Below are 26,877 nucleotides of genomic sequence, written 5' to 3' on the forward strand. Positions count from 1 at the left end.
TCGAATTTTAAATTTAAGACAGTTTTAGATTGAAATTACAAAAAGAAATTGATAGTAAATGGTACCTAGAAGCTTTTTGAATCATCAATTGTTCCATAAACCTCGAAACAAAATTGAATTTCTCAATGAACAAATCCTTTGACTTTTAAAACCGGAACTTTGACTCGAAAATTCGTGATCGATAGAAAGAATTGGAATGTGAAATTTTGCAGATAGTTTCACTAGAGAATTCCTAACAAAACCGCATTTATAGATTTTGAAATATGATTCGAATTTGAGTTTTGACTAAAAAGTTCAAGAACAGAGGTACACGGTTCAGTTCTTTTGATTTTATGTTCCCATTACCGGAATGCAGTAGTAGATTATATAAAGGGTGAGTACACGATGGATACAGTAACAAGAATTGATTGCTGGTTGTCTGTAGTGATTATTGATATCGAATTGTTACAAGATTAGACAGGAAAATCGAATCACGACCAAGTATATAAAGCAGATGGGATAAAAACAATATCTGTTTCCTGTCATTGTACTTAAAATTAATTAATATTAAGAATTAATAATAATAATACTAATTAATAATAATAATAAGTAACAATAATAATAATGAAAATGATAATAATATTATTATTAATGATAATAATAATAGTAATACTAATTATAATAATATTAATATTAATAATGATAATAATAATATTAGTAATAATATTATGACAAATTAAATGTATCACTTTTCATATCTATATAATATATATTGAAATTAATAATATAACTTATACTGATATTAATATTAATATTAATATTAATATTAATATAATAATGAAAGTAATAATAATATTAGTATAGCAATTATTTTTAAACATGTAATTAAATTTAATATATTGTTATTACATATTATTAATCATGTAATATTTAATATATATATAATATATATAATAACATATATTGAACATTTAATAATTATACATTTATATATATTACAATAATATTATTTATGTATAGAATTCATATATATATATATATATATATATATATATATATATATATATATATATAATCATTTTAATAGTAACTTAATTATTCTATTTATTATTTTACGTTTTTAATTCTAATTGATTAAAGGGTATTTTATTAATTCAAAATATTATATATACACTTACATTTATATTTGTATATATACATATATTTACATATTTATTTACATGCAACTGTTCGTGAATCGTCTGTAATAGTCAAAGGTCAAATGAATCCATATAATAGTTCAAAAATTTGGTGACTCTTCTTTATAGATTTTGCTTATCGTGTCGAAACCATATAAAGATTAAGTTTAAATTCGTTCGGAATTTTCGGGTCGTCACAGTACCCACCCGTTAAAGAAATTTCGTCCCCGAAATTTGATCGAGATCGTCATGGCTAACAGTAATAATTTTTTCATGACGCATACGAGTTAGAAATTAGAGTTTTATCATTATTGATTAATATAGATAAAATGAATCGATTATGTGAAGCATACGAGTGAAGCTGTCAAAAAAAGAGTGAAATGAGGAAATAACGTTTCGTCATATCTTTTTACTTAGATATGGTTGATTTTCAGAATTCAAGGGATTTAGTGAAAATTTTCGTAATAAGGTTTGATTCTTTGGTAATTAAGGAAATTAGAATCTTCTTTGGTTAAATACGATGATCTGTTTCAATTGTTCTATCTGATATTCCATTATAAATTCACCCTCTTCATTTCCTTTATATTTTGGAGTTCCATCCTTTTGTTTTCTCTTCCCGACTTTAAGTCAAGCGAATAATGGTACAGAATTCATAGGTATGAAGTTTCGAATGAACATGATTAACGTTCTAAGAGAGAAATTGTAATAGCGCGATCTTGATTGGTTAAATTACCAGAATTCAAGAGAAAAGATAGAATTATCGAAGGAATATGTTCTTGATATGTTTATAGATTAGATTGAATCTAAGAGTCGTGTAACATGGTACATGATGATGTTATAGTCTGTGAATCATCTTGTTTCACTAGAAACTCAGCATGACTTACTGTAATATAATCACGTTGATCAAGTGTCATTATATTATACTAACTCATGCTTCAGTTCCCAACACTAAACCAGTTTCATTTCTGATGTAACACTGATATCGCGAAGAGATAAATGATTTCAGATAAGAATAGTTTTGAAAATATCTTCAGAACTATCGAGGATATTTATAATGAAAGATTCGATGATATCTTAGAATTCCTAATATCGATGGATGATGATGAAGATTTGTCCGTAAAAGTGTAGAATCGGGAGCAAGGTATTCATTAATGACTTCAGCAGATACTAAATCATTTGGATTCTTTGAAGGCAGGTTTAGTCTTTGTGATTTGTCTACAGCCTCCTTCATAGTTTCGTACAATTCACTTTTCGGTACTAAATTTTCTATTGAGCGTTTCCAACACTCCATTCTTTATCATCATACTTTTGACTGTTAAGGTCGTTTATAGTTTTTGCTGCTTCATCAGAAATTTTCAAAATTTGGAGTATTGATTCGTAGACTGGGTGCTTCTCAAAATTTCAGAATGGAAGATCATAATTCTAAGAGGTAAATGTTATACATATAATTGTTGATGTAGTCATGCTGCGAGTTTTCAAAGTACTGATTGTTGATTCCCGGTAATTGGTATGGCAGTTCTCGTTACAAGATGCGGATGAGTATATGATAGGGTTTTAATGAACAAATATAATGGTTTTTCGGAGAGATTTAAGTCAAAGGTCAATGAAGTTGCTGGTATGTTTACTGCTAATGTGGTAGAATATAAAAGGTTCCCCGGTAACAATAAAAGAGCACGCATATAAATATCAAGGTTATAATAAGGTTGTTTCGAATGAAAAGTCGAAGTTCACTTGCTGGAGCTATGATAAAACTGGCTATCTCGAACAGGAGTTGCAAAGTTATTTTCGGTAATAATAACGCTAAAGGAATTAGCACAGCTACGTGTTAAACGTTTACTTAGGTTCCGGCAGTTTTTCAGGTGCATAACTATATGCATAAATCTTTCCTTCCGTAGATGAAGTGCGGTTGGTGCATCCTATCGATTGAGGTGTTTTTAAGAATCATGAAAGGTTTGAACGCAGTTCGTAATCGTCAAGATATAAATGAGGTTTAAGGTGAAATCAAGTGGCAAACTTGAAGAAATGTTGAGTTTCATATGTTATAATCAATATTTTAATTCATTTTAATTGTCCAATATTAGTAGTCCACAAATAGCAGTCCATAGTTAGTAGTTCAATAACTCATATATAATTTAATATATAATATTCGAATTAATTAATACATATCGTGACCCATTGTATACACATCTTAGACTCGATCACAACTCAAAGTATATATATAATTTTAGAATCAACCTCAACCCTGTATAGCTAACTTGAGCATTACCGCATATAGAGTGTCTATGGTTACTCCAATTAATATATATAGATGACGTCGATATGATATGTCAAAACATTGTATACGTGTCCCGATTTATCCAACGATATTTAAAGTGCGTAAAATAAATAACATAAATTAAATGATGATAAATAAAATTGCGAGAATTAAAATTGCGATAAATAAAATGTAATAAGGAATTAACAGTTAGCTAGGAACAGTTAGCTAGGATTTTGTTAGCGTGGATTCTTAACAAAATTTCTCATAGTTAATTTGTTTGTTTCTAACAAATTTTATTTTTGTCCAATCTTTTCTTCATTATGTCACTTGTTGGATTCTGATAAGTCAAAATCCAAATATGAAATTGAACGAAAATGGTTATTCTACGGTGAACGGATACGTATATATGTGGATGTAAGTAGGATAGTAAATGACTGTTGAATCAGATTGAAAGAATGTACAGTGTAACTTATTAATGTGAAACTAAATATTCCTCGGGTATTACCTACCTGTTAAAATATTTTCACTATTAACAGTTTGTACAAAAGAACTTTTAATTACAATCTTTATGAAAATATATATACATATATATTTTATTCATATGTAATCATGGATTTAATGATTCAATATAATATTAATCTCATTTGATTTTCTATTAGAACTAGAATACATAATCTCTAAAACATTAGAGATTACATAATCGCCATGTAGAACGAAGATAAATGATGTAGAACGATATGTAGAACGAAAATTATGCTCGAGGTACAAATTGTGATGTTGAGGTGTGGGATGCGGATGTTGCTGTTGGTGGTGGTGATGGTACTATTGGTGTTGCTGATGGTGGTACTGTTGTTGCCGGTGCTGCTGCTAGTGCTTGTAACCTTTGCACCATATTCTCCAAGGCCACTACCCGAGCACGAAGCTCGTTGACTTCTTCTATTACACCGGAATGATTGTCGGTTCGGAAGATCGAATGAATAAGATCTAGAATTTGTGATAGTATATAATTGTGACGAGATACTCTGGAAATGAGAGAGAAAATGGTATTATGAACAGGTTCACTGATAAGTGCTTCAGGTTCTTCGCCAATAGGGGAATGTGGTGGATGGAAGGGATCGCCTTCTTCTTGTCTCCAATGATTAAGTAGACTACGAACCCATCCCCAATTCATCCAGAACTGATGATGGCTAATTGGTTGATCCATTCCGGTTACACTGTCTTCGGAGCTCGAGTCGAAATCCATAACGGAATAGCTCTCGGAATCTAAGGAATTTGAACTGGTTACGAGTTCCCTCTTGTACAGTTAAATAAAGGGTTTTTGATATGAAATGATTTTCGAATATCGAATGATATTCTAGTTACATAGAATACCTATCTGTAGTACAGAAGATCCCGTAAATTACGGAGGAAATTAAGGAAACGTGTCAAACAAGATCTAATGTGATGGGATATGAATTTGTCTGTACATCATCTATGCAATAATTGCAATAAGACATGTCGAGACTGAAAATGATAGGTAGATATTTTTCGATAAAGAATGATAAGCAAAAATTTTGACATGCAGACCAGGTTCAAGTCTAGACTTATTAATGTAACCTAACAACTACTAGGTCGAAGTCCAGACTCACTAATACATCCTAACAACTACTAGTTAGACACACTAATGCAAGACCTGTTTCGCTAAGACCACCGCTCTGATACCACATGAGACGACCTGTCCTAATCCATAAGGACGAATACAATAACATATGGTTACATTGCGAGGTATTTGACCTCTATATGATACATTTTACAAACATTGCATTCCTTTTTAAAAGACAAACTTTCATTTCATCGAAAGTTGATAGGCATGCATACTCTTTCATAATATATCCAAATCATAAATGGCTTAATAATAATCTTGTTGAACTCTATGACTCGAATGCAACGTCTTTTGAAATATGCCATGAATAACTCCAAGTAATATCTCTAAAATGAGCAAATGCACAGCGGAAGATTTCTTTCATACCTGAGAATAAACATGCTTAAAAGTGTCAACCAAAAGGTTGGTGAGTTCTTTAGTTTATCATAATCAATATTCATTTCCATCATTTTTATAGACCACAAGATACTCATATTTCGAAAACAATCTGTGCAGGTCTGCTCACTGCTGTAAAAATCATTCATACGAAATTAACACCTAGTAATCGACATTAAAAAAATGCATCTAGAATATCCCCCGCATACAGGCATTTCGCACGGCATGCAAAAAGCATACAAACAGGCCACTCTTTTAAATATGATGGTAGTGTACACCTCACAATCAGGTCATACCTTTTAAAGCTGGTGGTTGTGTACCAAAATCGAAGTACTAAAGCAGTTCAAATTATCTGACTGGGGCTTGTCAAGGCCCACAGATCTATCTTTAGGATTCACGTCAATTAGGGGGTCTGTTCCCTAATTCTTAGATTACCAGACTTAAAGGGGTGATATTCGGTGTACTCGTAACTCAATCGTAGAATATTTTTAAGTACTTGTGACTATTTCGTCAAACATTTATAAAAGTAGCGCATGTATTCTCAGTCCCAAAAATATATATTGTAAAAACATTTAAAAATGGAGCAAATGAAACTCGCGATACAATATTTTGTAGTAAAAATATTCATACGACGATACTGAACAATGCAAGGTTGGCCATGAATTCACGAACCTATATCATTTGTATATATATTAAAACATAAAATCGTAATCGAACAAATATATATTATTATTAGTGATATAATTTTTATATCAATAACTTATATATTTCATTATTTGATATTTTATATATTTTAATAAGTAAGATATTAATATAGTTTAATTACTTGTATTAATTATATTTTTATATAAATACCATTTGTTTGTTAAAACGGTATTTTAATAATACTAAGATAATATTTTAAATGATAACAATAATAATAATGATAGTACTAATATTAATAATAATGATAATAGTATTAATAATTCTATAAATGATAATATTAATGATAGTTTTTTTTATAATAAATCTCATAATAGTAATAATAACAGTAGTTTTTAATAAAATACATATATACATATATATACATACATATACATACATATATATATATATATATATATATATATATATATATATATATATATATATATATAATAATTTAATAGTAATGGTAATGAAAATAATAATTTTGATAATAATCCCTAATACTTAATAATAATAATGATAATTATGACAATCTTATTACTAGTGGTAATCTTAATAATAATACTTTTATTAATAATAATAATAATAATTCTATAATGATACTAATATTAATATTAATAAAAATAATAGTAACTTTTATTATTTTCATCATAATACTAATAATCCTAATAATAATAATAATAATAATAATAATAATAATAATAATAATAATAATAATAATAATAATAATAATAATAATAATAATAATAATAATAATAATAATAATCATAAATAATAATAATAATCATAATAATAATAATACATATATTAGTAATAATAGTAGTATTAATAATTATAATACTTCTAATAATAACAATAACAATAATTAATAATCATCATCATAATAATAACCCTAAGATTCATCATACTTAATAATAATACTAACAATAATGATGATACTAACAATAATAATTATAATACCAATAATAACAATAATAAAAATAATATTAACAATAATAATAATAATAATAGTAATAATAATAATAATAATTTTTAAAAATTGAAAACTACCTCAAAAGCTCTTCTAAAAAGAAAACATCCCGAAACCGGGCTTGAACCCGAGACCTCTCGCTCACCCGCTAACACCCTTAACCAATGCTCCGTTTCTGTTTTTCTGAATTAAACTCGATGTTCATTGTATTTATTGTATTTCTGTTTCAATTTCACTTTCTTCTTCTTCAGAAAACCCAATCGGCCAAGAATTCAAATACCACAACAACATATTGAATTGATTTTAGGACTATCAAACTAAACAAAACATTTTTTATTCGTTGTTTTTAATTACCAGAACCAAGATGAACCAAAATAAAAATAGAACCGTGACATAGCCCGTTAAATAACTCGAACATTGATTTTCAATTTTAGATTCTTTCAGAATATATTAACAATATAAATTAATTAGTAAATCGTTTATATAACCTTCAGGAATCGACAATTGAATCTGAATTAAAACAGTTAACTCGAATTCGTTCAATAAAAAATTATTTGACTTTTACAAATTAAACTTTGACCTTAAAATTAAAACCTAATTTAAAGAATTAAAAGTTCAAAGTTTGCAGAAAGATTGTCTATAGGATTCTTAACACAACTGTATTAATAGATTTTGAAAATTTAATCGATTTCAAGCTGTTGTTAATCACAGTCAAAAACATTATGAACTTCAAATCGAATTTTGAATTTAAGACAGTTTTAGATTGAAATTACAAAAAGAAATTGATAGTAAATTGTACCTAAGAGCTTTTTGAATCATCAATTGTTCCATAAACCTCGAAACAAAATCGAATTTCTCAATGAACAAATCCTTTGACTTTTAAAACCGAAACTTTAACTCGAAAATTCGTGATCGATAGAAAGAATTGGAGCGTGAAATTTTGCAGATAGTTTCATTAGAGGATTCCTAACAAAACCGCATTTATAGATTTTGAAATATGATTCGAATTTGAATTTTGACTAAAAAGTTCAAGAACAGAGGTACACGATTCAGTTTTTTGATTTTATGTTCCCATTAACGGAATGCAGTAGTAGATTATATAAAGGGTGAGTACACGATGGATACAGTAACAAGAATTAATTGCTGGTTGTCTGTAGTGATTATTGATATCGAACTGTAACAAGATCATACAAGAAAATCGAATCACGACCAAGTATATAAAGCAGATGGGATAAAAACAATTTCTGTTTCCTGTCATTATTCTTAAAATTAATTAATATTAAGAATTAATAATAATAATAATACTAATTAATAATAATAATAAAAATAATAATAATAATAATAATAAGTGACAATAATAATAATGAAAATGATAATAATATTATTATTAATGATAATAATAATAGTAATACTAATTATAATAATATTAATATTAATAATATTAGTAATAATATTATGAAAAATTAAATGTATCACTTTTCATATCTATATAATATATATTAAAATTAATAATATAACTAATACTGATATTAATATTAATATTAATATTAATATTAATATTAATATTAATATAATAATGAAAGTAATAATAATATTAGTATAACAATTTTTTTCGAACTTGTAATTAAATTTAATATATTGTTATTACATATTATTAATCATGTAATATTTAATATTTATATAATATATATAATAACATATATTGAACATTTAATACTTATACATTTATATACATTACAATAATATTATTTATGTACAGAATTCATATATATATATATATATATATATATATATATTATTTTACGTTTTTAATTCTAATTGATTAAAGGGTATTTTATTAATTCAAAATATTATATATACACTTACATTTATATTTGTATATATACATATATTTACATATTTATTTACACGCAACTGTTCGTAAATCGTCTGCAATAGTCAAAGGTCAAATGAATCCATATAATAGTTCAAAATTTTGGTGACTCTTCATTATAGATTTTGCTTATCGTGTCGAAACCATATAAAGATTAAGTTTAAATTTGTTCGGAAATTTTCAGGTCGTCACATCAAGTGGTATAAATATATGTAGAAAAGCATCGATTACGACCATCAAAAACAAAATTTGGGCTAAAAGTTAAAAAAAATGGCAGGGGGCAAAACCGAAGTTTCAAACTTCGGTTTAGCTGAAAAATCTGCAAAAACGAAGTTTGAAACTTCGGTTTAAGGAACAGGTGGCAATTCTTGTACACATGTCAGCCTGGTCACTGTGTATCTGCATAAAGGAACAAAACCGAAAGTTCAAACTTCGGTTTTACCAAATCCGAAGTTTGGAACTTTGGTTATACCATTTTTTTTTTTTAACAAATTTTGCTTTATTTCTATTTTTGCAACTAATACAAAAAAGAATTACTATTTTTTTTAAAAAAAATCGTTTATGAAGACATAAAATAATTTCACATTCTGTCTACAAACTCGCAGACTTAGAAATATGTTTCTTATTGTTGCAGACATGATTAAATTATTTCCCAAACATAAAAACAAACGGTGTTCATTATTCACTATTCAGACCTTTAGACCACATATCCTCAACACACATGGTTCGCAGATCTTACACCTTAATCCCTTCTCATACTTTGGAATTTTACTCCTATCAACCATCTTGTTTGAAATTCAGGCCGACTAAATACACGAGGTCTAAGCCACTCCCACATGAACTCGAACCAGGTTACCCTAAAGGGAAATATGTCTGGTCTGACGTAAAATGATTGAACCACAAATATTTCAAATATGAGATAACTGAAGTGTTGTAACACATGAACCACCCTATAATTGAGAGCTTGTCTTATATCTACTTTTGTTTTCTAATTGGGAGCTGCTCTTAAAGTATTAATAAACGCATGGTTGGTGCATAACTCGCATACCACTATTCAAATTCTACATATATAATTATAATTATTCCCTTTCAAAAATTCATTTGGGGTCAACTAAGATCTTTATTTTTCTGAATTCAGTGTCTGTAAGTCTAAGGGAGCAGTGAGCCAAACACATATCTTTAGGGGCTTTGATGCACCCGGCTCACTGTGCCTAGACGTTTAACAGATCAGATATGTAGTATTTCAGCTTATTCTCATGTACCAATTATCGTCTTACAGCCTATAGTTGGATATGGAGTAGCTAAAGTCCTTGATTCGGGCCATTCAAAATTCAAGAGTGATGACTTAGTCTGGGGAATTACATGATGGGAGGAATACAGCGTTATCACTAATCCCGAGACTTTATTCAAGATTCAACATACTGACGTGCCTCTTTCTTATTATACAGGAATCCTTGGTATGTTTCTTGTTTAGCATTATGCATGTAACATCCTATGTTATTTTACACATAAAAAGTCATGTGGGTCAACCTGATTTGTTTCCACCTTGACCTCCCACCCAACCCGCCCATTTTGCCACCTCTACCCTATATAAATTTTCTATTTTTGAATTCATTTTTAGGTATGCCTGGTATGACTGCATATGTTGGTTTCTATGAGATCTGTTCTCCACAGAAAGGAGAGTATGTGTTTGTGTCAGCGGCTTCAGGTGCAGTAGGTCAGCTCGTTGGGCAGTTTGCTAAATTAGCTGGATGTTACGTCATTGGGAGTGCTGGTACAAAAGAAAAGGTTAGCGTCTTTAAACGTTTATCATAGTTTCTAATCGTGTAATCGGTTGATGGAAATACCACTAATCATTATGTATTAACAAATTACCGGATAACTATGAGACACAGCTAATACTTTCAGGTCATAAATGTTTTTTTGATAATGTCCTAGACTTGAATATTAATGTTTTTCATTTGTTTCCATATTGTTGTTGTGTATGTGTATTTTATTACCCAAGGTTGATCTGTTGAAGACTAAATTTGGATTTGACGAGGCTTTTAACTACAAGGAAGAACAAGATTTAGATGCTGCTCTGAAAAGGTTAGCTTGAGAATTTACAAGCTTATTTATGTTAATCATAATATTAAGATCGGAGGGATAACCTTTTTTGGGGGACTTTCAATTTATGTGACCTGTTTCCATTTTTGCTACTTTTATTATTTTCTTTTACCCATTGGATCCAAAAGATGATGTTCTAAAACTATCCAAATCAAGGTTTCAAAAGACGTGAGACGGGGTCGAAACGTTCGGGTCCTAAAAAGGCCGAGACGTTCGAGACGGGGGTCGAGACAGACGTTGACCAAAGTTGACTATTAAATATATAAGTATATAAATGTATATGTGTGTACTTATTTTGAAGCCAAAAACTTTAATTAACTAATTTGTACCCATAATCGCTATCACCATTAATTTAATACAGAAAATTCAAACTAAAATACGATAAATTTGACCGATTTTACCGACTTTCTGACTTTTCCGAATTTTGACAGACTTTGACATGATTTTTTTCAACTTTGACCCGAATTTTGACCGTTGACTGTCATATTAGACGGTTTTCTTCGAGACGGGATGGACTAGTCACCAAACCGTCGCAACGGGCGTCGCAACGGCTCGAGACGGGGTGTTTTGCAACAGTGATCCAAATAGACTGATTGATAAGCAAATGGGTTGATATTTCCACCTTTAAATCAAAAGGAAATTTGTTAGTCAGATTTGTGTTGTTATGTCAGGTACTTTCCGGAAGGCATTGATATTTACTTTGAAAACGTTGGTGGGAAGATGTTGGAGGCGGCACTCTTGAATATGAGATTAAATGGTCGCATTTCAGCTTGCGGGATGATTGTTAGAGATAAGGGTTAGAAATTGATTGCCGGATTCGTTCTTGAATCGTGTATTCACTTTATCTATAAAGTATTTCGACCCTACGATTGCCTTGGTTGCACGAAATCTTTACAGGGATAAGACAAGAATGCAATCAGTGTTTTTGGCAACGAAATCACTGATCAAATTGTTAAAGAGTATGTGTGTATTTTCTGTTTGTTGATATGAAAGCAAAAACATATTCCTATATTTATAGGAAGCGAAAAGGTGCGAGTGAAAGTACGCAACCTTTCAACCAAAGGATGTAACCCTTTAACAAAAAGACGTAACTTTGCGTTCACACATAATGGAAAATTGTGGAATTTTAAACCTTTTCAATACCACAATTTCCATAACAGTATCAAGTTAACTCTTACGGGCGTGTACTCCACACTCTCCAAACCCGTTATAAGTATAACTTGAATACCTTTGCTTTCAAGTAAATCCCAATTAACTAAAATGATTGTTGATAATACTAAAATCACCAACAATTCCCCCTCCCTCCCCCCCCCCCCCCCCCATTTTAGTGTAATCCTTGATTTACTAAAATAATTAAACAAACAGAACAAACCAATGCATAAATGAAAGTGTTTCAGAAATTGAATTTTCACTTAGTATAATATTTACGAGAATTCGAGTATCAGGGTGTTTCAGAAATTGAACCCTTCCACTCATATGAAAACTATAAAATACTATACACATCAGTTTCTTACATATCCCTAAGACAATCTTGACACTATTATAAGCCATGTATCCCAATCCTTCAGTGAACGTATTGGCAGCTAAGTCCAAAGCTCCATTGAAGCGGCAAAACTTCATGTTCACATAGGTAGTTCTTTTACATCTTGCACCCGCATTTGCAATTTTTCAAAAGAACTATTAAGAAGATAAACTTCAACCTAACTCCACTTACGGGTCTAAACACATACTTTGGGTTCAGAATATTTATGTGTTTCAATCTTCAGAAAGTAAGCTTACCTCATTAAATTCAGCTCCCAGCGTTGTACTAGAAGGGAATTGGGCGTCTCACTTTAGAAGACTTAATGGATTTCAATCCCACATCATTAGCCAACTTATGCGCACTTAAGTCTCGGGCTAATTCCTTTCATCAAGTGATCCATTCAAATTTTGTTTGAACTCAACAAAATCTATAGATATCACTTCATTCGTGATCAACTCACGAAACACAATATGTCTAAGGAATAAGTGTCTAGACTTTTCCTTGTACATTTAACTACATGCCTTAGTCATAGAACATCCCATAACCACGGATCTCCATGAACTTTTAATCTTATTCATTATAACTTCAATCAATTTCCTTTTATAATCCTTTTAACCAAGGCTTTACCAATTTCTCATTATACCATAAGAAACTTGTGAGTTCTCAAATCAATTGATTGATTATTCATTACACATGTCCACTTTCAACAAGTTACCAATGTAAACCTATAATTGTTACACACTTGATAATGTATCATCATTATCCTTATGTACACAATTATTATCATTACATTGGATAGTGAGATTATTATTATAAACATACCTTAGTCAATCAACTTTTAGAATCAAGTAGTAATGAAAACAAGCTTATAATATCAATTGTAGCGACCCGACAAAATCGTCATTGACGGCGCCGTCTACTTAGGTCCCGTCACGTCGTCATAAGTCTTTAAAACAATGTTTGACCAAAGTATGTCGCATTTATTTCAGAAGTAAGGATGTTTCAAAGTTTACAAAGTAGTTCAACGACTAAACATATTACAACGTTTTAAGTACAATTGAAACATATGCGACACAATTTAAGTTAAGTCAAAAGACGCTCCATGTATGCATGTATACTCGACATCCAAGCAAGTATCAAAAAGAGTGCGGAAGCATGTAGCACATAGCATTCAAGGTCCCGAGAAAACATATAGAAAATTGTCAACGAAAACATTGGTGAAATCATAGGTTTAGCAAGTGAGTATGTAAGTTGAACCACAAGATTTATAACGTTGAAATAATAGTAAACCATTCTAAAATTTGTTATCACGAGCACCCAATTATCAAGGCTTAACTAACGTTACCCCATACACATAGTGTTAGAACCTACACTTATTCTCAAAAATATATTTCATCCTCATAACGATAGCGAACCGTCCGAATGAGGGTTTGTCAAACCCATATGGCCATACAACATAAGTTCTCGCTTACACCCGACATGTGTAACTAATGATAATCGAATTGAGACATTTTTGTTCTAACTCGTACGTAGAATGTTTGTTTTCGTACTTGTGTTCACTTGTAAAACAAAACCTGAAATGTCCCGTTCATATTGATTATAAACGTTCCATATTAATTGATTTCGTCGCGAGGTTTTGACCTCTATATGAGACGTTTTTCAAAGACTGCATTCATTTTTAAAACAACCATAACCTTTATTTTATCGATAAAGGTTTAAAAAGCATTACGTAGATTATCAAATAATGATAATCTAAAATATACCGTTTACACACGACCATTACATAATGGTTTACAATAAGAATATATTACATCAAAAATAAGTTTCTTAAATGCAGTTTTTACATAATATCATACAAGCATGGACTCCAAATCTTGTCCTTATTTTAGTATGCAACAGCGGAAGCTCTTAATAATCACCTGAGAATAAACATGCTTAAAACGTCAACAAAAATGTTGGTAAGTTATAGCTTTAACCTATATATTATCAAATCATAATAATAGACCACAAGATTTCATATTTCAATATACATCCCATACATAGAGATAAAATTCATTCATCTGGTGAACACCTGGTAACTGACATTAACAAGATGCATATAAGAATATCCCCTATCATTCCGGGAAATCCTTCGGACATGATATAAACGAATTCGAAGTACTAAAGCATCCGGTACTTTGGATGGGGTTCGTTAGGCCCAATAGATCTATCTTTAGGATTCGCGTCAATTAGTAGATCGGTTTACTAATTCTTAGGCTACCAAGCAAAATGGGTATATTCGGCTTCGATCATTCACCCATATAATGTAGTTTCATTTACTTGTGTCTATTTCGTAAAACATTTATAAAACTGCATGTATTCTCATCCCAAAATATTAGATTTTAAAAGTGGGACTATAACTCACTTTCACAGATTTTTACTTCGTCGAGAAGTAAGACTTGGCCACTGGTCGATTCACGAACCTATAACAAATATGTACATATATCAAAGTATGTTCAAAATATATTTACAACATTTTTAATACGTTTTAATATTTTAAGTTTATTAAGTCAACTGTCCTCGTTAGTAACCTACAACTAGTTGTCCACAATTTGTACAGAAATAAATCGATATATATTATCTTGAATCAATCCACGACCCAGTATATACACGTCTCAAGCTAGATCACAACTCAAAGTATATATATTTTTGGAATCAACATCAACCCTGTATGGCTAACTCCAACATTACTGCATATAGAGTGTCTATGGTTGTTCCAAATAATATATATACATGGGTCGATATGATATGTCAAAACATTTGCATACGTGTCTATGGTATCCCAAGATTACATAATATATTAGAATACATGTATAATACAATATAAGTTAGCTAGGATATGATTTTTATAGAATTGTTACAATATTTCCCGTAACTACAACAATCAAAAAATATCCAATCTTGTTTTACCCATAACTTCTTCGTTTTAAATCCGTTTTGAGTTAATCAAATTGCTATGGTTTCATATTGAACTCTATTTTATGAATCTAAACAGAAAAATTATAGGTTTATAGTCGAAAATATAAGTTACAAGTCATTTTTGTAAGAGGTAGTCATTTCGGTCGAAAGAACGACGTCTTGATGACCATTTTGAAAAACATACTTCCACTTTGAGTTTAACCATGATTTTTAGATATAGTTTCATGTTCATAAGAAAAATCATTTTACCAGAAGAAAAACTTTTAAATCAAAGTTTATCATAGTTTTTAATTAACTAACCCAAAACAGCCCGCGGTGTTACTACGACGGCGTATGCCCGGTTTTACGGTGTTTTTCGTGTTTTCAGGTTTTAAATCATTAAGTTAGCATATCATATAGATATATAACATGTGTTTAGTTAATTTTAAAAGTCAAGTTAGAAGGATTAACTTTTTTTTGCGAACGAGTTTAGAATTAACTAAACTATGTTCTAGTGATTTCAAGTTTAAACCTTCGAATAAGATAGCTTTATATGTATGAATCGAATGATGTTATGAACATCATTACTACCTCAAGTTTTGTGGATAAACCTACTAGAAAAGAGACAAATGGATCTAGCTTCAAAGGATCCTTGGATGGCTTGAAAGTTCTTGAAGCAGAATCATGACACGAAAACAAGTTCAAGTAAGATCATCACTCGAAATAAGATTGTTATAGTTATAGAAATTGAACCAAAGTTTGAATATGAGTATTACCTTGTATTAGAAAGATATCTTACTGTAAATAAGAAATATTTCTTGAGGTTGGATGTGTAACACCCGTGTTACATCCGTCCCACATCGGTTGGAGAGGGGAACGAAACATGCCTTATAAGGGTGTGGAGACCTTTCCTAGCATGACGCGTTTTGGGACCACAAGCGCAGCAGATCTCATGAGAACTCTGCAGTTAAGCATGCTCGGATGAGTGCACTACTAGGATGGGTGACCTCCTGGGAAAGTGTTCGTCGTCTTTGGTCGCCAAGAAAAATCCGTGCGCCTACGGGCAAAGCGGACAATATCATGCTACGGGGAACGTGTTACCTGGGATGTTGCAGATGGCATCAGAGCTGGTATAATTGTGTCCATGTGTGGCAGGTTAGTCGTAAAGGAGGTTCTCACAGTGTGACCTGTGGCGAAGCATTGGCTCTTACTCCTTGCAATCCCTTACGAGGGTTAGCAGTAGCCGAGAGGCAGGCCCTAAAATCAGTATCTGAGGTACACTCAATGGTCACCAGGCGGTTAGCTGGGAAGGCACTGGGTGGGACGGTAGTTGTCCCCAACTGTACTACAGATGGTATCAGAGCCAGACCCCGGACCAAACGTGTACAGCGAGGACGATGTGTCCCATTAGGGGGGAGGATTGTAACACCCGTGTTACATCCGTCCCACATCGGTTGGAGAGGGGAACGAAACATGCCTTATAAGGGTGTGGAGACCTTTCCTAGCATGATGCGTTTTGGGACCACAAGCGCAACAGATCTCATGAGAACTCTGCAGTTAAGCGTGCTCGAACGAGTGCACTACTAGGATGGGTGACCTCCTGGGAAAGTGTTCGTCGTCTTTGGTCGCCAAGAAAAATCCGTGCGCCTACGGGCAAAGCGGACAATATCATGCTACGGGGAACGTGTTACCTGGGATGTTACAGGATGATCAATTTACAAGATTGGAAGTAAGCTAGCAAACTTGGAAGTATTCTTGATTTTATGAAACTATAACTTATAGAATTTATGAAGAACACTTAGAACTTGAAGATAGAACTTGAGGGAGATCAATTAGATGAAGAAAATTGAAGAATTAAAGTGTTTGTAGGTGTTTTTGGTCGTTGGTATATGGATTAGATATAAAGGATGTGTAATTTTGTTTTCATGTAAATAAGTCATGAATGATTACTCATATTTTTGTAATTTTATGAGATATTTCATGCTAGTAGCCAAATGATGATTCCCACATGTGTTAGGTGACTCACATGGGCTGCTAAGAGCTGATCATTGGAGTGTATATACCAATAGTACATACATCTAAAAGCTGTGTATTGTACGAGTACGAATACGGGTGCATACGAGTAGAATTGTTGATGAAACTGAACGAGGATGTAATTGTAAGCATTTTTGTTAAATAGAAGTACTTTGATAAGTATCTTAAAGTCTTTCAAAAGTGTATAAATACATATTAAAACACTACATGTATATACATTTTAACTGAGTCGTTAAGTAATCGTTAGTCGTTACATGTAAGTGTTGTTTTGAAACCATTAGGTTAACGATCTTGTTAAATGTTGTTAACCCATTGTTTATTATATCAAATGAGATGTTAAATTATTATATTATCATGATATCATTATGTATTAATATATCTTAATATGATATATATATATATATATATATATATATATATATATATATATATATATATATATACATTAAATGTCGTTACAACGATAATCATTACATATATGTCTCGTTTCGAAATCATTAAGTTAGTAGTCTTGTTTTTACATATGTAGTTCATTGTTAATACACTTAATGACATGTTTACTTATCATTTATCATGATTAAACATAGTATATCAATATCTTAATATGATTCATATGTATTTAGTAAGACGTTGTTATAACGATAATCGTTATATATATATCGTTTCGAGTTTTTTAATTCAATAAACTCAATTTTATGTATATAACTCATTGTTAAAATACCTAATGAGATAATTACTTATCATAATATCATGTTAACTATATATATAATCATATATATGTCATCATATTATTTTTACAAGTTTTAACGTTCGTGAATCACCGATCAACTTGGGTGGTCAATTGTCTATATAAAACCTATTTCAATTAATCAAGTCTTAACATGTTTGATTGCTTAACATGTTGGAAACACTTAATCATGTAAATAACAATTTCATTTAATATATTTAAACATGGAAAAGTTCAGGTCACTACAAAACCTTTATGTTTTCTCATCCCAAATGTAAGTATAAAAGAGTAAAAATGGGACTATGATCTCACCTTGAGTACACGGGTAAATAGGTACTTCACAAAGTAAACGTGTGCAAGAACAAATGCTAGTCTTGACCTAAACAAATAGGTTGTATCAATATCAGTAAACTCAGTCGGTCAAAGTTGTTCAATTAGTCATATGGCTCGTTACGACTCGATTAATATAGCATGTCAGTCAAATTGTCAAGTTTCATGCAAGATATAAGTATAAACGCAAGTTAGAACAATTGCATAAGAGTTTGGTTAAGTTTGACTAAAAGTCAAACTTGGTAAAAGTCAAAGTCAAAGTCAACAGGGTCGGGTCGGATTTCTGACCATTACACATAAAAACGTAGTCATATATAAGCATGTTGGCAAAGTTTCATGTTAAACGGAGTTGCGAGTAAGCTGGAACGATATTGCAAAAATCAAAAATTGACTTTGGTCAGGGAGAATCTCGCGACCGCGAAGTGGCCTTTTTCAGCATCTGGTGACCACGAGCCCAAACTTCGCGATCGCGAAGTGCCCTTTTTCAGCAGCTGGTGGCTGCAAATTGTGATATGCACGAACCAAACTTCAAATAACCATAAATCATGAACCGTAAACATTTAGAACACGTATCTTATATCGTTGGAAAGGTAATTTAACGAGGAATACAACTAAGCACATTTAATCAAACAAAAACATCATTTAAAATAACCAAATTTCCGACGAATGATCATTTTACGCTCACCATTTAATGTTTCAAGCTCATAAATGCAAGTGACGATTTGGGAACTTAATACACACATATAATACGCCATTTCGTAGGTAATTATGTATAAAACACTACTAAACACTTATAAACAACATTGCAAAGCATTCAATGCATCAAAAGTTCATATTAAATCTATCAAAACCCTAACCAAGAATCACAAAATCAATAATCATGTTAATGTAAGGTTTTCATGTCATCCAACATACCAAATTATAATACCCTGCCAAATTACCATCTGACGGCGTGTTAATCCAGGTCCCACAGTTAACAGTTACGCCCTCTATATGAGACGTTTAAAGCAATTGCATTTAATTTTATTAAAAATTTAACTTTCAAAAGCATAAGTCAATAATCCCAAAATAGAAACACTGTTGTGATCGTAACCACAAGCCAACAGTATTTAAATAGTATAAAGGTTTTAAATGCGAAAGTAAATAATGTTCTTTAAAATCAAATGCTAACTCCACGGCCAGTCATGTAGCAAACACAGCGGAAGCCTACCTCTTAAGGACCTGAGAATAAAAACACGCAAAAACAGGTCAACAAATAATGTTGGTGAATCTACAGGTTTAAAAGTATAACAGTATCTGAAAAGCAGTTATCAGAAAAATAGTTTAATTTCCTTGACCACGAGATTTTACAAGTACAACACAAAGTCGTAAAACGTTTGCATAATATGAGCTCCTGAATACTAGCAATGACCAGAGTATAGAAGCCACTATACCTGCCTTACCTCGTAAAATGTTATACATTTGTTCAAATATATTTAATGTTCAAAGTAAATGCACCACAGTTTTTATAGTGGGTGAGGTTGTCAACCTAACGGATCCGTCCATCTAAATTGTGCTTACACCGATGGTATTAAAAGTATTCAAGCTAGAGGCTTTTTGAACAAACTCAATATGCATATATAGTACTCATGTCAATACAAAAGCATTTGAAAACGTAAGTATAACAGCGTGTATTCTCATCCCTGAAAACATGTAAAAAGCGGGACTGTAGACTCACCTTTGAATAAAGCTCGGATTGAAAAGTGGACAATTAACTTGTACGGTTTATAGCCGAGTAATGCAACCTAAGTATACGTATTTAGGTTGGTCAATATATGTATCTTAAATAAGTGTGGTTTCATAGTGTACGTTGTCTTATTGCTCGACTCGACGCGTTTAAAAGTAAAAGTCAAATATATCATGCAAGTCAAACAAAGTCAACCGAAGTCAAACCGAAAGTCAAACTTGGTCAATGTGGTCAACTAAAGTCAACATCAGTAGGTTCATGTTATATATTGGTCAACATGTCAAACCTAAGTCAAACAATACGTTTTAGGTCATGAATGATCATTTTCACAATTTCAGTTTATCGTTATGCACAAAGTTCATGAACACGTAGCATACTTAGCACATTATCTCATAGTACAAAATTCAAGTAAACATGAAAAACTCCAGATCATAAATATACTTAAAATCTATTCCAAAAAGTCCAAACAGGGACTCATACGACAATTAAAAGTCAGGAATCAGAAGGGATACATTTGGGGTTTGCCAAGTCAGTTTCTGACCGCGCACTGAATTCATTTTAGCTATAACCGGAAATAGGAACATGAAATTGATACAATACCAGTGTCCATAGTTCAAGGACAAGCCAAATTAACACATATAAAAAATCTAGCAACTTTTGTGTAGCCAATTTGTACAGTTTATTCGTGCAAGTTGAACATTCAGTTTTCAGCTCAACTCAGAATTTACATAAAGTATGGCTCTATTGTGCCCAATGCATAACATTTCAGAGATTGACATAAACTAACAATAAGTCACATATCATGTTAAGTTTTATTTTCCAGAAGCATACATGCTCATGAAATACACACAATCCACAGAGTACAAAACCGTGAGCAAGTTACAGATTCGATTCTCATTTAGTTAGTCACATTCGCACGCGATTATCCGAAGATCTAGATACAATTAGACTATGATATCCACATGAAAAGGGAAGTAATTTTTGTCTAAATTTCAAATATGCAAAGCTTTAATCACAGAAGTTAACACATTTTATCATACAAGGTTATTTTCATGCAAGTGTTGTATAAAACTACTTTTACACTAATTCATTCATAACTCGGGCTATACATAAGCAAACGACATGATATCCTAGTCTAAATTGAGTGTTTTTAAATTATATTTCCAGTGGTATAAGTTTTACATGCCAATTCGTTGTCTAACAATTACAGATTTCTGATCAAGCAACAAAAACACAACGATAATTCAAATTGACATAACTTAATCATACGGAAACGAAATCAAGCGAATCCAAAGCCTAAACTCAATAGATTTTCGCAAGGAATCTGATTATAATATAATAATTAACATTTGAAAAACTTAATTTTTCTGATCATGCAAAAACAAATTCGTTTTTAAACCCTAGCGCATCAAACAATCAAAATAACGATAACGATTAACACGTACGCGTATAGACTTGAGCAATTGACAACATAACTATGAAACTCTCATAAAAATCAGATTTTAAGAATTAGGGTTCTTGTAATTATACCTTAGATCGCTAAAAGAATTATACCAAAGCGTAGAGGAGATCGAGAATTGCAACGTTTGTTCTTGAGGTTTAATCAAAAAATTAAAATTGAGTGTGTGTGTGTGTGTGTGTGTGTGGGTGATGGTCGACGGCAGCAGTGGAGGGAGAGGGAGCCAAAAAAAGTCGACCAAAAATAAATGGGGAAGATTACACAGTTTAGGTTTATACATGCCCTTATATATTTAGCCCTAAAATCGATAAATACACTTAAGTCCCTCAACTAAACTAACATTTAACAAAATAAAGGGGAGAGGGGAGGGGGTCGGCCGAATGGCCCATGGGGATGACTCCCGGGCTCTCGTTTTGCAATTCCGTGTAATCGTGGTCCGTTTTAAGTGTCGTTTAGTCGTACCGAAGGCCCGGAACACTAACCCGATCGTTAAACGCAACCAATCGCTTAATTTGTTAAAAACCCAATAAATTAAATATTTTAAAAAGTTAATAATTAATAAAATTAATTATTAAAATAAACCCGAGCGTTTCGTTTCTCAAAAAGCTATTATCAAAATCGTATCGTTTTTATCGTATTTCATTATCCGAAATATTTATTTGAATTAATATCAACCCATATTAATTATTGTAACCCTCTGAAGATCAAGTATGCATTTATTACACATAAACACATAAAAGTTAAATAATCGCCGTTAAATAAACTAACGGAAGGTTAACGGCAGTAACGGAAAAATTAGGGTTGTTACATTACCCACCTGTTATTGAAAATTTCGTCCCGAAATTTTAGTGATCGTCTACTGAAGTAGTTTCCTCGGGAAACAATTGCGGATACTTCAGCCTCATCTGGTCTTCACACTCCCACGTGAACTCTGGTCCTCTTCTCGCGTTCCACCGAACTTTAGCGATAGGAATTCTACTTTGCTTCAACTGTTTGACCTCACGGCCCAAGATTTCAACAGGTTCCTCAATGAAATGAAGTTTGTCGTCGATACGTAGTTCCTCTAAAGGAATAATCAAATTATCATCGGCTAGGCACTTCTTTAGATTGGATACATGGAAAACGTCATGAATACCGCTGAGTGCTTGTCACAGTTCCAATCTGTAAGCTATCAGTCCAACTCTTTCAGTTATCTCAAACGGTCCAACATATCTAGGACTCAGTTTACCTCGTTTCCCAAATCGTACAACACCCTTCCAAGGTGATACCTTAAGCATAATCTTGTCACCAACTTGGAACTCTATGTCCTTCTGTCTAACATTGACGTAACTCTTTTGATGACTTCGAGGCATTCTCAGTCGTTCCTAAATCTGTAGAAATTTCTCAGTTGTCTCCTGAATAATCTCAGGGCCTGTCAATTGACTATCTCCCAATTCGCTCCAACAAATGGGAGATCTACACTTCCTTCCATACAACGCTTCGAAAGGTGCAGCTTTAATGCTCGCATGGTAGCTGTTATTGTATGAGAACTCAGCCAGTGGTAAATACTTATCCCATCCATTTCCGAAATCAATGACACACGCTCTCAACATGTCCTCAAAAGTCTGAATAGTTCGTTCGCTCTGGCCATCCGTCTGGGGTGATATGCTGTACTCATATCTAAACAGGTCCCCATTGCTTTCTGTAATGATTGCCAAAACCTGGAAGTAAATCTGCTATCGCGGTCGGATATAATAGATATAGGCACTCCATGCCTAGAGATTACTTCCTTAATGTAGATCTGAGCCAACTTCTCCATTTTATCAGTTTCCCCTTATCGGTAAGAAGTGTGCAGACTTAGTGAGACGATCCATGATAACCCAAATAGTATCGTGACCTCCCGCCGTTCTTGGCAGTTTCGTGATGAAGTCCATTGTAATACCTTCCCACTTCCACTTGGGAATCTCTGGTTGAGTTAATAATCCTGATGGCTTATGATGCTCAGCCTTGACTTTAGTGCAAGTCAAGCACTTCCTGACATAGGTAGCAATGTCAGCTTTCAAATTTGGCCACCAATAAAACGCCTTCAAATCTTGGTACATTTTATCTGATCCCGGATGAATTGAGTATCTCAACTTGTGTGCTTCCTCCAACACTAGTTCTCTCAATCCACCAAACTTTGGTACCCAAATTCGGTTAGCAAAGTACCGTGTTCCGTCCTCTTTGATGTCAAATTTCTTATTCATTCCTCTGAGAAATTCAACATCGACATTTTCTTGTTTCATGGCTTCTTGTTGTGCATCGCGAATTTGTGATGTGATATTTGTACGGACAACTATGTTAAGTGCTTTAACCCTAAGAGGCCTCTCTCGCTCCTTTCTGTTTAGGGCATCCGCCACAACATTCGCCTTACCCGGATGGTATTGAAGTTCGCAGTTATAATCATTAAGTAGTTCCATCCAATGTCGTTGTCTCATATTGAGCTGTTTCTGACCGAATATGTGTTGTAAACTCTTATGGTCAGTGAAGATAGTGAACTTAGTTCCGAACAGGTAGTGTCTCCACATTTTAAGTACAAAGACAACAGCTCCTAACTCAAGGTCGTGCGTAGTGTAGTTCTGCTCGTGAATCTCTAACTAACGTGATCCATAAGTAATAACCGTGTTTCATTGCATGAGCACGCAACCCATTTCTTGACGTGAGGCATCATAATAAACAACAAAATCTTCACTTCCCTTGGGTAGAGACAATACTGGTGCAGTTGTTAACTTCTCCTTCAACAGCTGAAATGCAGTCTCTTGCGGTTCTGACCATTCAAACTTCTTGCCCTTATGAGTTAACGCGGTTAATGGTCGGGCGATCTTAGAGAATCCTTCAATGAATCTCCTGTAGTAACCAGCTAGACCCAAAAATTGCCTAATCTGCGTTGATGTCTTTGGAGTTTCCCAATTCTTAACCGACTCAATCTTTGCTGGATCGACCTGTATTCCATTGGCCCCTACAACATGGCCAAGAAATTGTACTTCTGGTAACCAAAAGTCACACTCAGAGAACTTTGCATACAACTGCTCTTCTCTAAGCATAGTCAATATCGAACGTAGATGCTGCTCGTGATCTTCTCTATTCTTGGAGTGCACCAATATATCATCAATAAACACAATGACGAATTTATCTAGGTATGGCTTACACACACGGTTCATGAGGTCCATGAACACTGCCAGTACGTTCGTCAAACCAAACAACATCACTGTAAACTCATAATGTCCATAACGTGTTCTAAACGCTGTCTTCGGGACATCAGCTTCTTTGACTCTCAATTGGTGATACCCGGATCTCAAAACAATCTTCGAATAACAACTGGATCCCTGAAGTTGATCAAATAAGTCATCAACCCTCGGTAGTGGATACCGATTCTTGATTGTCAACTTGTTCAATTCTCTGTAGTCGATACACAATCTCATCGACCCATCCTTCTTCTTAATAAACAGGACCGGAGCTCCCCAAGGTGAAGAACTCGGTCGAATAAACCCTTTGTCTAACAACTCTTACAATTGACTAGACAACTCTTGAAGATCTGAGGGTGCGAGTCTGTATGGTGCGTGAGCCATCGGTGCTGCTCCTGGCACTAAGTCTATCTGAAACTCAATTTCTCGGTGCGGTGGGAGACCGGGTAATTCCTTCGGAAAAACTTCAAGAAATTCCTTAACTATAGGAACGTCTTCGGGTCTCCTTTCTTCTGGTCCAATTTGGCTTACATGAACCAAGAACGCGATACATCCCTTTCTCACATACTTCTGGACTTTCAAGCAGTTAATGAGATGTAATTGTGAACCATTCTTTTCACCATAAATCATCATAGGTTCACCGTCAGCAATAGGAATACGAATAGCCTTTTGGTCACAGACCACCTCGGCTTTGTTATCAGCTAACCAGTCCATTCCAACCACGAGGTCAAAACTTCCCAGTTTAATAGGTATCACATCAATGTTAAAAGGCTTACCCTCTAACATCAAGGTACAATCATGATAAATCTTATCAGCTCTCATCAAGTTACCATTTCCTAGTTCTATGGAATACACGTTATCTAAGGAAGAAACAGGATTCTTAACATTGTGACAAATATCCTTAGATATAAAACTTCTATCGGCGCCAGTATCAAACAAAACATAAATATTAAGATAGATGGGCTAAAAACGTACCTTTAACTGAGTTAATGCCATTGCATGTCCCACCGGGGTGATGGGTGGTTGCAGTTCCCTGAGTGGATCCATCTTTCCTCTTTCTCGAGCAGTCCTTCGTGTAATGGCCTGCTTCGCCACACATAAAACACCTATTCTTATTGGTGATAACCTTACAATCTAGGGCCAGGTGACCCTTCTTTTGACACTTGATGCAAACCAGCATTTTGCATCCCCTACGGTGGTGCCTTCCACATTTTCCGCACAATGGTAGTTTTCCCTTATAATTCGTGTTGGATGAAGATCCTTTCTTGAAGTTACGGGGCATCTCTTGCTTCTTACCTCGGTTCGGTGCGAGACTTCCAACATAATTCTCACATCGTTTCCTTTTCCCATTAACTTCATTTCCTATAATAGGCATCTCTTTTCCTTCTAACCGGCTAACTTGCTTCATCCTGTTAATCGCCATGTTGATGACTCAGAATATTGTCTTTGGTTGATGGGAAAGGACAAAACCAAACACTTCCATCGGTAATCCCGACATGTACCTCTCGATTTCTCTTTCCGCTAATGGGACCAAATGTGGGAAAATCAATGATAGCTCCCAGAATCGGTTAGTGTAACTAGCAATGTCAGTTCCAATGATCCTTAAGTTCAGAAGTTCATTTTGCTACCTTATCCGCTCTAGTCTGGGACAGTATTTCTCAATCGTGCAATCAAAACCTACAGCTATAAGAGCTTCCGTCACACGTTGGTTAACGAGTTCTTCAACTTGAGCCTCGAGCATTTCTGAAGTAAACATGGTCTCCTTATACACTAACGATACATCGAAGTAAGATCAATGAAAAACAGAGTTATTAAAAATATACTAGCAACGAGTGTTGAAGACTAGTAAATAATAGTACGAAAAGATTCGCT

General features: G+C 33.0%; 1 pseudogene; it reads left to right on the forward strand.

Moving 5' to 3' along the window:
• Nucleotides 1-10,326: 10,326 nt before the first annotated feature.
• The window catches only part of LOC139843376 (2-alkenal reductase (NADP(+)-dependent)-like), a 66,227-nt pseudogene continuing 49,676 nt past the window's right edge, over nt 10,327-26,877 (forward strand).

Source organism: Rutidosis leptorrhynchoides, chromosome 4 (assembly GCF_046630445.1).
Source record: "Rutidosis leptorrhynchoides isolate AG116_Rl617_1_P2 chromosome 4, CSIRO_AGI_Rlap_v1, whole genome shotgun sequence".
Taxonomy (NCBI): domain Eukaryota; kingdom Viridiplantae; phylum Streptophyta; class Magnoliopsida; order Asterales; family Asteraceae; genus Rutidosis; species Rutidosis leptorrhynchoides.